The sequence below is a fragment of the Rhinolophus ferrumequinum genome, chromosome 17, assembly GCF_004115265.2.
Source record: "Rhinolophus ferrumequinum isolate MPI-CBG mRhiFer1 chromosome 17, mRhiFer1_v1.p, whole genome shotgun sequence".
Taxonomy (NCBI): domain Eukaryota; kingdom Metazoa; phylum Chordata; class Mammalia; order Chiroptera; family Rhinolophidae; genus Rhinolophus; species Rhinolophus ferrumequinum.
The window spans coordinates 41,811,679-41,826,866 of NC_046300.1; positions in this window are offsets into that span (position 1 = coordinate 41,811,679).

The window sequence follows — 15,188 nt, forward strand, 5'->3', positions numbered from 1 at the left end:
CACTTTTTATGATATTATAATCCCTAATATTATCTCTTGCCTCTGGAAAAATAAAAGAACTATGCATTAGATTGATTTTAGGATTATAATAATGCTTTGGAACACAACATCATTCTGAGATATTCTTGTCTAAATGCATAAGCTGAATCTGATCATGAAGAAATATCTGACAAACCCAGAAAGAGGGACACTTTACAATATAACTAATCCATACTCTTCAAAAGTGTCAATGCCATGCAAAACAAAGAGGAGTTCTTACAGATTAATGGAGGCAAAAGAGATATCATAAATGAATGCAGACATGATCTTGAATTTTCTTTAGTTATGGAGGACATGATTGGGACACCTGGCAAAATCTGAATAAGGTCTACAGATAAAACATTAATATGTCACTATGAAGACACCATTAATGTATCAATGTTAGTTTCTTGGTTTTGATAATTGTACTATGGCTATTGAGTAAGAGAATGACCTTGTTTTTAGTAAACATACTGAAAGATTTATGGTAAAAGGCAACATGTCTGCAATCTGCGTTCAAACTCAGAAAGTAATAGTACTTACAGAGAAAAGGAGAAAAGAAACATGGTAATTTGTTAACATTTGGGATTCTGGTGAGAGGGATATAGGATTTATTTTGGTTGGTTCTATTCTAGCAACTTTTCTATAAGTCTGAAATTATGTTAAAATAAAAGGGAAAAAAAAATCTGTTCACAGTAATAGCTACTGAAATCAGAGATTAGCCAAGAGCAGGAACTAGAGGATTCTGCTGCAAACACAAACAACACAAAAGAAAATGGATAAACATTTTTAAATAGACACTCGAATACGAGGAAATCCAACTGGCCAGGAAATGTATAAAAATCTGCTTGATCTCATTAATTATGAAGAAATAAAAATTAAAATAACAATGAGATACCACTACACACCCACCAAATTGGCAAAAATTAGTGTCTCACAATACCAACTGTAGCCCCATGGAGCAGTGAGAATAAACATCCAAAGCTGAGTGGGAAAGTATACTTATTTGTTCAACCACTTCAGACAGTTGTTTGGCATTATCTAGTAGTCAGAGATGCACATTCTGTGGCCCAGTACTTTTATCCTTAGATATATAACCTGGAGAAATGCATGCAAATACACAGCAAAACACATGTACGAGAAGGTTCATAGCAGCGCTGTTCAAAATAGTCCCAAGTTGGAAACAGCCCAAATGTCCATCAACAGGAAAATGGGTAAACTGTAGTAAAAACGTATAGTGGAATGTTATACGCAATGAAAATGGATACATTACATCTCTGTGCAGCAACATAAATGAACCTTACAAATATGATATTTAGTAAAACCATATAGTTTTATCTATGGGAAGTTCCCAAACAGACAAAACCAAAGCTATATTATTTAAGGATACATATACAAGTAATAAAACTGTGAAGGAAAGCGATAAAGGGATACTCTAAGCGTTGGGAAGAATATTTATCTGTAGAATAGAGGAAGGAGTGAGATGTTGGGTGGTGGGTATCTGAGGCACTGGCGGCGCTATATTTCTTTACCTGGGTGGTGGTTACACGAGGGGTTATTTTATAACTAATTTTCAAGATATAGGTATATCTTGGATGCTTTTTCTGTATATTATATTCCAGAATAAAAATGATTAAAACCAAGTATTAAAACAAAAAGTAATTTTTGCTTTTCGCTCTACTGAAGGTGCTATTACAGGGCATGGACACAAGAGGGGGCTCTAACCAGTGAGCCTCGGAGAAGCGAGGTCTCCTAGCAACGGAAAAAACAGCGAGGAGGAAACTTCCTGAGAGTGATTAACTGATGCATTCTGGCTCCTGCACCTGCCAGGTCAGTCTGAGGTCAGTTTCTGGCACCTGGAGCATTTCTGTTGGGTCTTAGAGCGTCCTTGACCTTTCCTGATGAGAGGGGCTATTCTTTCAAACGCAAGGTCGAGTCTGCAGAGGCGGAGAGGCTGCACTTGGCTGAGCTTGCCTTTCCTGCTAGTGTTGGGTAATGACACCCTCAGGTTTTGATGGAGGCCCTTCTCCTTAAAACTTCAAACATGTCAGTAATGTTTCCCCTCAAACAACAGAGGACATTAAGAAGGGACTTTGCCTTTCTAAGGCTCCAGGTCACACAAAAAATAAGGTTTTCACGAGTTGGGGTGTGATGGAAGTTTTCTGGATTGTTGACAAAACAGAACGTGTATAATTTCTAAATAGGTATATTTGAGGCTAAGTGGGGTGGGTAATGATAATGAATATATACAGAATACAGCTTTCACAGATTTGTATCACTTGTTTCACAATCACTCTAGTATCACTCCATTTTGTAGATGAAAAAACTGAGACGTTAAATGGTGAGAAGTCCAGAGCGTTCCTCCCAACCTAATCTACCAAAGAATAAATATTAGGGCGTCCGGATGGCTCAGTTGGTTAGAGCGGGACCTCTTAACAACCAGGTTGCTGGTTTGATTCCCGCATGGGATGGTGGGCTGCGCCCCTTGCAACTAAACGTTGAAGACAGTGACTGGACTTGGAGCTGAGCTGTGCCCTCCACAACTAGACTGAAGTCCAACGACTTGGAGCTGATGGGCCGTGGAGAAACACACGGTTCCCCAATATTCCCCAATAAAATTTAAAAAAAAGAATACTAACTAGTAGCTTGTTTTTAAAGGGGAGAAGCTGTTAATTGTCTCTAATAAAGAAGTGAAAATTAAAACAATAGGGAGATAACTTATTTTCTCCATTAAATTAGCAAAATTGTTTAAAATCATAATACCTCACACTAGGGAAGCTGTTTGGAAACTGGCAGTCTTATACAATGCTAGTAGCATGGAAACTGATAGCAGGTCTTTGGGAAAACAGTCCGGCAACAACTAGTAGGAGCCATAAAAATATTTCTATCTTTTGATCCAGCAACCTCATTTCTGAAACCTATCTGAAGGACATAATTTGAAATTTGAGAAAAGATGTATGTACAAATATTGGTGTATGTGCAAATAAGAAAAACATTATTTATGATGGCAAAAAAATTGAAAACGTGAACAGTGAGGTGACTAAGGAAGCAACTATATTAAGTAACATTAATGTCTCCATTTAAAAAAATTATGATGCTGAAGCCTGTGGCATCATGGGATATGCTGCTGTGTAATGTTAAATGAAAAACAAAAGCAGCTACAAAATGGCCTGGACATTAATCAAGCTTGTAAATACATAACATCCCATTGGTGTGGAGGGTAGAAGTAAAGTGGGGGAAAGAAGAAAACATTAGGGAAGTAGAAATTTTTTTTTTTTATGTTTTGTTTTTTTTTATAATGTTTTTCTCCCCTTTCACTTACACTGAGTTTACTTTCCCTTCTTTTCCATTTTTTTTCTATTATTGGGTATTTTTCTTGTATCAGTTGGCAATGTAATGCTCACTCCAGGTAAGTCAGAAAATATAAGAACATTAGAATACTCCCTCTCACAAAGAAAACACTCTAGTAATACCTCAGAGCAGTGGTTCTTAAACTTTAACATTCATCTGCGCCACTTGGAGGTCTTGTTAAAACCAAGTTTGGTGGATCCCACCCCAGAATTTCTGATTCAGTAATTGTGTGGTGGGGCTCGAGAATTTGCATTTTTAATAGGTTCCCCGGGTGATTCCGATCCACAGATCACACTATTTATCATGGCAAAATTTGAAAACACAGGGGAACAGTTAGGTGACCAAGGGAACAAGGACCACGGCCTTAGTGTAGCCTTATAAAGTCTTTCTAAATTGAAAAATAAATTTAAAACATAAAGTGAGGATAAGAGTGAAAAAAATAATAAAAGAGAGCAAAATCCCAGCTCTGCTACTAGTTATCTGTGTGATCGCGGGCAAATTACCTTTCCTCTCTACGCCTATTACCTCATCTGAAAAATGGGAATAATATTAATGCTTGCCACAAAAGATGTTTGAAGACCAAAAGACATTTTCACACAGTAAATTCTCAGTGCTTGTTAGCTCTCAGAAGAAAGGGAATTGCATGACTTTTGGCACCTTTTTAGAATCCTTATGATGTTTGAATAGTGATTTTATTTTCTCTTGACATTGAATCTATATCAAAATTAAAACATGGTGTTTCCTTAATAAAAAGTCTATGTGTCATAACATACAGATTCCTCACCAAAAAATGGTGGACATTTAGGCTGTTTTTCCAGGAGCATTCTTGTAGGTAAATTTTTGGTGCATTTTTAATTATTAATTATCTGAATAGTTAAGATTGTCATAATTATTAATTCATTATCTTAATTATTAAAGTTATTAGGATTAAGTTTCCAAGTCCAGAAATGGAATTGTTGGGTCAAAATAACTGTGTGTTTTTCAAGCTTTTAATATATATTGTCAAATTGCCACCACAGAATCTAATATTTGCCACATGCTGTACAAATGTCATCTCATTTAATCTTCAAAATTCATTCATTTATTTAGTATATGTTCACTGAATGCTCCTTTATATTAGCTATTTTAGGGACTCAGAGATAAAAAAGTGTCATGCAGGGTGTCAGGCAGGGTTTCTGGCCCCGCTCCCCACATAAGAACGCAGGACATGGTGAGGCCACGGAGCCATAGATAGGGGAGTCACACCACTATAGTCTTGCTGGTGGCTAGGTTGGAGACACAGGAAGCAGGAGCTGCACTATCTGCAACCTCCCGTCCACTTCTCTCTCTGCCAAACAACCTCACTTGCTAACTGAAATCCGACATGCTAACTGCAATCCGCTCTTGCTAGCTCAGCGACCATCTTCTTGCTAGCCCCCATTTTCTGCTAGCATAGCCACAGCAGTTATGTTAGTGGCCAATGGCTCACTGGTTACAGCTGACGGCCAACTAGCCACAACTGATGGCCATCTGATCACAGTTGATGGCCATTTACTACCTGAGCCAGTACCTTTCTACATGAGGGTGAGAGCCTGGAAACTGTACTCCTGGCTCTGTCCCCACAACAAGGCACAACAATTCTATAAGGTAGATACTATTTTTAATTCCATTGCATGGATGAGGAAACTGAGACCCATGAGATGGTTTGCCTATGAGGACACAGAGAGTGTAGCCGTACCTGAGGGACTGCTTCATCATTTGCACAAGAAAGTCACTACCAGCTCTAGGGGGCCTCATGCTGCATTGTTCCATATGGAAGGGAATATTTTAATTTTGGGTGGCAACTCTTTTTCCTTTTTTTTCCCATCACGATCCTGGAAAACTCAAATGAGGAAACATCCTGGCATATAGCTTAGGAAATAAAGCTCATCCAAAAGCTGCCAGGAATAAAAGCTGACAAAACTTTCTCAACTGAGTTTGATGTCCCACTGTTATGAAGTTAGTCAGAATTGGATCCTTTGATCCCAAAATTAGACTAGTTAGGAAAACTTCTAGCAAAAATCATGATACATGTGCGTGGACATGTAGCAATTCATTCAGATTATTTTTCATTTTCCTAAATTAGCTCTAATTACAACTGTTGGCTGGATAGCTTAATGGTTAAAAGTAGAAGTTTATGAATCAAACAGATACGACAAAATGGAAAGTTTTACGATAAATACACTGTTTTTATAACTCTCTAAGCTTCAGTTTCCTCGTCTGCAAAAATGGGTCTAGGAATACTTTCTTCAGAGATCTCTATGGAAGAAGATCTAAAGGATTCAGGGATAGTGATCACCATCTAATTCCCTTTTAATTCACTAATTGGACCCATTCAGAAACCAGATGGATCCTGGGGGCTAATAGTGGACTACTCCAAACTCAACCAAATAGTAGCTGCAATTGCAGTTGCTGTATTGGATGTGGTAGCTTTGCGAGACAGAATAAGATAGCTTCAAATTCATGGTATCAAACCATTGATCTGATTTATACATTCTTTTCTATCCCTAACTGGAAAAAGGACCAGAAACAATTCACTTTTATGTGGGGCAGACAACAATACACATTTATGATCTACCTCAAGGCTGTGTTAACTCTCCTGCTTTCTGTCATAATATAGTCTGAAGGGGCTGGAATATCCAGACATTCTGTGAAACATCACATTGGTCTGTCTACTCTATTAGTGAAAAGTGGTTATAGGACTGGCTGAACAACACATGGTTCTGGAGAGCAGGAGATAAAACCTACAAGAATTCAAGGACTCCAGAGGATGGTCAATTAATCTACTTTCAGGGGCTCGACGCATCAGTGTAGTTTTGGGGAGAAGGAGTTTACTGATCTGGGGCATCCTTTCCCCTGCAAAGGAAACGACGTATAATTACATTTTGTACCTCCCCCCATTGAGAAGGAAGCACAACCCCTGGTAGACTGTGGCAGGCTGGAGTCAGCATACCATGTTTCCCCGAAAATAAGGCCGGGTCTTATACTAATTTTTGCTCCAAAAGACACATTAGGGCTTATGTTCAGGGAATGTCATACTGAAAAATCATGCTAGGGCTTATTTTCCGGTTAGATCTTATTTTCGGGGAAACACGGTATTTATAGTTGGGAATACTGATCCAACATATTTTCTGAGCAACATGGAAGGCTGCCAACATTGTCCTGGGCAGAAAAGAGCTGTGCGGTAGAACTAGGCTGTACTGCAAGCAGCTCTGCCTCTTGGGCCATATGACTTGGAAGACCCTGTGGTATCAGAGGTACCAGGGCGGGGCGTGGGGGGATGAGATGCTATGTTTTTATGGTAAGACCTAATGAGATAATCACTACCTAGACCCCTAGAGTTTTGGAGCAAGGCCATTCAATCTGCAGCAGAGAATTATAGCCAATTGAGAAACTCCTCTGGTGGTAGGCCCTGGTAGAAATGGAGCACCTGACGATGGAACATTAAGTGACTCTGCAGCCAAAACAACCCATCACAAGCTGGGATCTCTCAGACCTACAAGTCATAAGGTCAGATGGGCTTGTCAGCAATCCAAAGTAAGATGGTACATCTGGGACCAGGCACAATCTGTGCAGGGCAGAGGGCACAAGTAAACTGTATAAACAGGTGGCCTAGACCCCTATGTCATCCACCAATTTGTACTAACTCTCCTTCATCTCACACCTGTGGCTACCTGGGGCTTCTTTGTGACCAGCTGACAAAGAGGGAAAATGCCAAACTTGATTCACAGATGGGTGTGTTTGGTAGGTGAGTATAAGCTGACATGGAGGATGGCTACATTACAGCCTCTCTCAAAAGTGACCTTTAAAGACAATTGTACTGGTAAGATGGAATCTTCTCAATGGGCAAAGCTTTGGGCTGTGCACCCAGGCATCCGCTTTGTGGACAAGAGAAGTGGCATGGTGTAAAAATAAACACAGAGTGATGGGCAGTGGCAAAAACAGGAAAGATAAATATTGCAAGATTACGGGCAAGGAGGTATGGGAAAGACGGTTGTGTGTGGACCCATGGGAATGGGCACAAAATGTCAAGAGCTTTTGACATCTCCTGTTGCTGTCCACCAGGGAGCATCTATCGTGGAAGGGGTACTAAACAACTGAGCAGACAGAGTGACTCATCCAGGTCAGCAGTCAGCTTCTGTCATTGGCTGCCCCAGTCTGGGCACAATAGGCTCATAATGGAGAAACTGTGTGGCAGGGATAGAGGTTCTGTACTCACTAAGAATGATTTAACTACTGCCACTGCTGGCTGGCCAATTTTCCAGCAACAAGGATCAATGTGGAGTTGTCAATGGGGTACCATCCTTTGAGGAGCCCCGCCAGCCACATAGTAGCAAGTTAATTACCTCGAACCTCTTCCACCTGGGAGGAGAAGCTATTCATCTTGCCTGGGACACATACCTTGGGTATGAGTTTGCCTTTCCTGGCTACTGGGTCTTAGCCAATCGAAAGACTTGCAGAGAGTTTGATGTGCTGACATTTGGTCTCAGGTAACGTCACATTGGACCGAGGGATGCACTTTATAGCAAAGGAGGTGCAGCAGTGGGGGCATGACCGTGGGATCTGCGGGACTTGTGTTGCTGGCCTTTGGAGGACTTTGGACTTTGGAGAACTTTGGAGCTGAAACCGACATCTAAGCCAGTCAAACTGGGCTCCGAGGAGAGAACAAGTTTGAGGGCTAGCCCAGCCCCTCAAAAGCCTGAAAGAATCATCTCATTTCTACCCCACAGACCTGTAAGAAGCAAGTATTTTAGTTCTTAATTCTTTCTGACTTGTGTCCTTTCTCTCTTCCACACGTGCAATAAATTCTGCCTGAAAACTATTGTACCACCATGCTCTCTTGGGTACTATAAGTCAAAAGCTGCCTGGCCTGCCTGGAGACTTTCTTGGTTAATATTTGGCAAGGCTCCAGCCCTGCTGGGCCAAAGGCTCTGTCATCCCATCCCTTCCCCAAACATCTGAGCAGATTCAAGACTCTAGCTTTCTAGGGTCACAGGCTAGGAATCTTGGTAGGAGGTAGGCTCTGATTCAATTTCTGTTCTTCTCCCAGGTGGATTTTATCTCTTGCCAATCTAACAATCTGTAGGAAACTTTATTCTATGTCCAAAACGTGTGATCAGCAGAATACTGATAAATGATAAAGTTCCTCTCAGTAACATTTTCCTATTGTCTCCTAACCAGGCCTGGCTGTCCCTAGAGATGGCAGTGGTGTCATGTGGGAGGGGCCTATGGCACTCAGGCCACCTGGGAGAAGGCTCTAAGACCCCCTATGCCTCTGGCTGCCCTGACTTGTCCTCTGCTAAGATGATGTTCTCACAGGTGACAAGGGTAATTGCAGGCGAGGGAAGCAGTCAGGAACCTGAAAACCTGCCCTTCTCCTTCATAACCCACCCCCGCTCCCGTGTTCTGCAGATGCTGTTGTGATTGAAGTTTCTATAATAAATAATTCTTATCTTAAAAACATTTGGTGGGTCTAAAAATAAAAAGCACTTTAGCTAGAAAAAAAGAGATGTAACTGAGCCACCAGCTGGGAAATGATATCTGTGTGAATGAAGCATCATTTTCCAGGATGAAGTATTCACCCTAAACCAATAACCATCAGTGGGTGCTGTCTACACAAGTAGAATTCAGGCATACCTCAGAGATATTGTGGTTCAGTTCCAGACCGCTGCAATAAAGCTAATATCTCAATAAAGCAAGTCACATGAAGTTTTGGTTTTCCAGCACACATAAAAGTTATATTTACACTGTCCTGTAGTGTATCATGTGTACAACAGCATTATGTCTAAAAAAGCAATTAAAAATACTTTATTGCTAAAATTACCAACCATCATCTGAGCCTTCAGCGAGTCATAATCTCGTGTCTCCTGGTAGAAGTTGCGTCAAACTTTAAGCTATAGCTGTTCATTAGGAACAGAGACAGTGGAAATGTAATGGCTGTGTGTGATGTCAGAGGGGTAGTGGATGGGGGAGGGGGCTGACACAGTGTGAGGGATAGAAATGATAAATGTCTATTACATTGTTTTGTGCCCCTGAAACTAATAAAAAAATTAAAAAGGGGGAAAAGATGAAGGGGAATAAGAGGTTCAAATCTCCAGGTATAAAACAAATAAGTCATAGGGATGTAATGTACAGCATAGGGAATATAGTCAATAATACTGTGACAGCGTGGTACAGTGTCAGATGGTTGCTGGACTTATCATGGTGATCACTTCTATAGGTCTATAAATACTGAACAACTATGGTGTACCCCTGAAACTAATATAATATTGTATGTTGGCTATATTTTTAATAAAAATCTTAAAAAAAAAAAAAAAAAGCTGTAGCTGTTACCTGATCCCTTCAGGCTCCTTGTGGGAAGAAACCAATAGGCAAAAACTGGAACCGCCCTCTTGGCAGGTGAATTGACTGTGACATCTGAGGAGGCAGGGCAGCTGCTGCACAACAGGACAGGGAAGAATACATTTGACACTGCAGGTGACCCACTCAGTGTTTCTTTGTTCTTCTCTGACTAATTTTGACGGTAAGTAGACAGATGCAGCAGCCATAACTAAGACAAGCAAGATGAGAGGGTCTCAGACCCCTTAAAGATGGAGGTCTGAGCCATCTTGCTAGGTAAGCCACCTAGACCAGAAGAGGTGCTAGCTGAACATTAGGGGTCTGGAATGGGTCGCAGGGGAGGGAGATAACGAGTAGACCAGCTGTAGCGTGAGAGCTGTAGCGTCTTCCACTAACTCTCTAAAGTTTCCCCAGAAAAAGAAATGAATCAGAATCCTGGAGGAGCTGTCATCAGATGGTGTTAACTGATTTTACAAAGCAGGGGATCCAAATGGTACAGAACTGTAATGAATACTATGATGTGTGCTCAGATCTTCTCCTTCAGGAGCAAGGCACACACTCCCCACCTGCCAGGAGTCTTACCCTGTCATGGATGGCGCCGCTGCCTTGTCCAAGATTATGACCCCTCTTTTGGCGCAGCCCAGTCAATGACTGGCCAATGTAGGGGTACAAAGGCCTAGTCCCTTGCTGTCATTTCAGGAGAACTCTGAAGGCCATCCTATTTTTAGAACTCCATTGAAGTCCATCTTCTCCCTTTGTGAGATTTTCCTGTCCTTACTCCCTCGCAATTGTTCCTGAGAGCACTCCCCAATAAGTCTCCTGCAAGCACACCTCCTCCTCAGAATTTGTTTCCTAGGGAACCTAGCCCAATACACTGGGTACATCCTCAACCACACTTGTTAACGTCAAACCGTACCCAAGATGGCTGCATCAACTTACACTCCTACCAACAATGCATGAGAGTTCCATTTGTTCAACATCCTTGCCAAATCCTGGCATTGTTAGGCTTTTTATTTTTAGCCAATCTGGTGGGTGTGAAATGGAATCCCATTGTGGTTTGGATTTACATTTCCCTGATGACTAATGAGGCTGAGCTGAGCACCTTTTCCTAGGGTTTTCTGGCCATTTGCTATCACTCTTTGGAAACAGCCCCAGCTCCTTTGCCAGTTCCAGTGTCACAGGCCCACTCATTTAGTGCTGTCTAATAAGTGAGTGAGTGCAGGGTTAAGCCCAAGCAGAATTTATGGCTTTCCTGAAGGCCACCAATCTTGATGCATCCTTCGGTCCTCTTCAGACTTGACCTCTGAGCAGCGTGAAATTTAATGGACCACTCTCTCCTCCTCTATCACCTCCTTTTCTTGGCTTCCTCAACAATGCCTCATTTCCCCTACCTCTCTGGCCGCCCTTGTCTGTCTCCTTGGCAGGCTTGACCCTGCAAAGGCAGTTAAATGTTGGGGTTCCTCAAGGCGCTCTTCTCATCTTACTCTGACCTCTTTGGGCAAGCTCACGTGCACCCTCCACTGCAGTTACCATCATTCTACACTGAGGATTCCCACATTCCTCTCCTTTGGCACTTCCCCATGACGTTGCAAAGCTCCATCTCAGTCTATCCAAAGTGGAAATCATGACTTTCCCTCTGTTGGAAAAATTTCCCCAGGGCTGAGAGACCAGAGAAAGAGGCTGACAACTCCAGCATTACGTAAAGTGTTTATTAAGGGAACTTACAGATGAGGCACGTCTCCAGCGGCAGGGAGAAGACATGGATACCCTCTGTGTCCTGTAGCGGGCGCGGAAGGGTTATATAGGGCATGGCAGGATGGATAGGGGTACTGGGGCATGACCCATCCCAGATAAGGGGAAAATGCTTTACATATTTGCCCAGGGCAGGGCAAGAGCCTGTTCCGGGAACCAGTATGTCTGGGGCATGAGGGAGGGTGGGTCAGACAGTCTCTGAGGGGATTTATGGGAAGCAATCTGTTCTGGCCAGGATCTAGCTGGATGTAGCTGCAGAGTCTGGCAGTGGTCATGTCACTGAACAATGAGATGCTATTATTAGCCTCTATTCCATGGGTGAGGAAACAGAGGCACAGAGATGCTAAATGAATTACCTAAGGTCACACAGCTAGGTGGTGGCAGTGCTAGGATTTAAACTCAGGCGGCCTGGCTCCTGAGTGTATGTGACTGTAAACTTTACTCCACACTACCCCTGCCAGAGACAACTGAGTACTTTGCCCTACTTATTTTTCTCAAACTAGTGTTTGTTTTCTGATAATAGAAAAATACATGCTCATAAAAATATATACAGGAGGGGCCGACCCGGTGGCTCAGGTGGTTGGAGCTCTGTGTTCCTAACTCCGAAGGCTGCCGGTTCGATTCCCACATGGGCCAGTGGGCTCTCAACCACAAGGTTGCCAGTTCGATTCCTCGACTCCCGCAAGGGATGGTGGGCTGCGCTCCCTGCAACTAGCAACAGCAACTGGACCTGGAGCTGAGCTGCGCCCTCCACAACTAAGACTGAAAGGACAACAACTTGAAGCTGAACGGCACCCTCCACATGGAGAAAAGTCCTGGAAGTACACACTGTCCCCAGTAAAGTCCTGTTCCCCCTCCCCCCAATAAAAATCCTTAAAAAGAAAAAACAAAAAAAAAAAGATAGCCAGGAAAAAAAATATACAGGAAAGTTGAAAGAAGCAAGAAAAAAAAAAGTTTTAGACTTTTATTCCCCAGCCCTCCCCAGAAGTAGCATATTAGGGTCATCTCCACAGATGTACACAAATGTATGTTGTACAAAATGAGATGATATTCGTAAGTAATAAAACCTGACAGCCACGAGAGAATGATCACGAACTCACACTGGGGTGCCATTCAGCCTGGGTTCAGATCTCTCAGCTTATCGTCTGCCTGTGTGATCCTGGGTAGTTCATCGAAGTTTCAGTTTTCCCTTCTGTAAAATGGGATCGATGGTAGTACAATCTCATAGAAGAACAGGCCTTATTATCCTGAGATAATACATCAGGAGAAAGGCATAGTATAGTTCCTGGCATCTAGTGAGTGTTCAGTAAAAGTTTAGCTACAGTGATGATTATTCGTGGCTCATGTATGCTTCTTAGGTCAGTGAGCCTCCAGCCCAAGGAAGATCTGAATTCTGGTCACAGAGAGAAGCAAAGGGTGAAAGTTACAGACTGTCTGAGGGCTGAGGTGAGAGGCCTATTATGTAACCCTGACTATGGTCAGGATCCGGCAGTGCAGGAGCAGTTTAGAAAGTGAGGTGCATGGGGGGGTCAGGATATGGATTATGTACTAGGGGTTGAGGTGAAAGCTAGAATACTGCTGGAGCGAAGAACGGCAGAACCTGCCCTCTGATCGGGAGGATTCTCTCATGTGTACTGAGTGTAATTGTTCTCCAGGCGCTGAAACTTGCCCAACAGTCTCCTCCCTCCAAGTAAATAGGTGTTGCTATTCTGAGCAAGGCCTGTGATAAAAATACTTGCTTTGCTTCGGAGAGATTTTTTTTTAAGCCATGAAAATAACAGGGCAGTAGGCTGTCTATTTTAGGTTGGGGCCTTTGGCTCGCTTTCAAAGTCACGGCCCAAATGAGATCTATTTAGAAACAGGTCACTGCCCACTTTGCAGGCGTTGATCGTCTGGTAGAACAAGCCTGGAAGGATGCATTCTGGGACGTGTACCCGAGGGGCAGCGTTGGAGGGAATGTCGGGCCATTGTTTATGCCTAAATGTAAATATGAGCCCGGGTGTCTCTCCCTGGGCCTCAGAACTCGCTCCCCCCCCCCCCCCCCCCCCCCCCCCCCCCCCCCGCCAGTTCTCAGGAGGCGGAGCCGCCAGTCCACCTATCTCTCCACTGTATGAATCCTGGGTCTTGGTGAGGCTGGTGCAGGGGAAATGCTCCCACCTTCTCTGTAAATCAGCAGGGCACGCTGCAGGGCACGTCAAAACCAAGCAGGTTGGAGACTATCATCTGGAACTGGCCTGAAGTTTTCCATCCTCAGTGGACCAAAGGGCGCCTTTGGGGACTGAGAAAGACAATGTGGAGGGGATGGTCTGAAATACAGTGGAAAGAACCAGAGCAGACTTAAGATAGAATCTTGGCCCTGGTCCCCCCACTAACTGTGTAATCTCAGAGAGGTAACTTCATCTCTCCATCCCTTGTTTTCTTATTAGTGTAAATGGAGATAATAAAGTAAACCTTAAGAACTATTGGGAGGATTAAAGAAAATAATGTATTTCAAAAGCATCTAGCACATACAGAGTGGCCACGAAGTCTGGAAACAGATAAATTTCCAGAATAAATGGTTTATTGATAATGCATAATAAAATTCTCTATTTTCCAGAGTTTAGGGTCACCTTGTGGTAATAATAATTGCAAGTACTTATAGGGTACTTACCATGTGCCAGGCACTGTTCTAAAGGCTTTACATACGGGTATCGACTCATTAATTCTTCATAACAATCCTATGATGTAAGCCCTATATCATTCCTATTTTACAGATGAGAAAACTGTGCCTCAAAAGTTAAATGACTTACCCAAGACCACAGGACTAGCAAATGGCAGAACCAAGAATCAAATCTAGGTAGTTAACCATTATACTATAGTTAACTATTTTGCTATAGCTGCTTTTTCTAATACAACTGATGTCTTGACACTCAGATAATGCTCAAAGAGGAAAATAATGACAATTATGATGGGCACAGAGTCCCAGTATTGCAAAAGTCTCTTAAAAGGTCACCCAGTGACTGTAGTCTTAACCTTCTTCCTTTCTCACTCAAGAATACACCAAAAATACTTGGGAGGTAGTTAGCAAATATTTTTTGACTTTTCCCAATCTGATAGGTGAAAAGTGGCCTCTCCATGTGGTTTCTCTTATTATGATGGTGGTTATCTTTTTTGCATGTTTGAGTCAGTCATATTGGGCTAGCACCCACCCTATTCCAGTACGACCTCATCTCTCCTTGATTACCTCTGCAAAGACTCTATTTCCAAATAAAGCCACATTAGCAGTTTGGGGGTTAGGACTTCAATATATTTTGGGGCGGGGGACACAATTCAACTCTCTTTCTTTTAATATTCTTTTCATATCCTTTGATTAATTTTCTTTTGGGTACTTGGTTTTTTCTTAGTGATTTTTAGAGCTCTTTTTATATTGGAGAAACCAATCCTTTGCTTGTGAATTGAACTGTAAATATTTTTTCCCAGTGTGCCATTTGACCTTTTATTTCACTTAAGGTATTTATTACCATGCAGGAAGTTGACTTTTATGTGGTTGAATTTATCAACCATTTTTGTTTTATAGCTGCTGGCATTTGTATCATGCTTGAAACTGCCTCCCCTGCATTGAAACAATTTTTTTTTTAACTTTTCCATGGTTTCCTCTAGTAGGACTTTGGTTTCACTTTTTAAGTTTAAATTTTTCAGTCATTTGCGTTTCACTTTGGTGTCATTTTCAA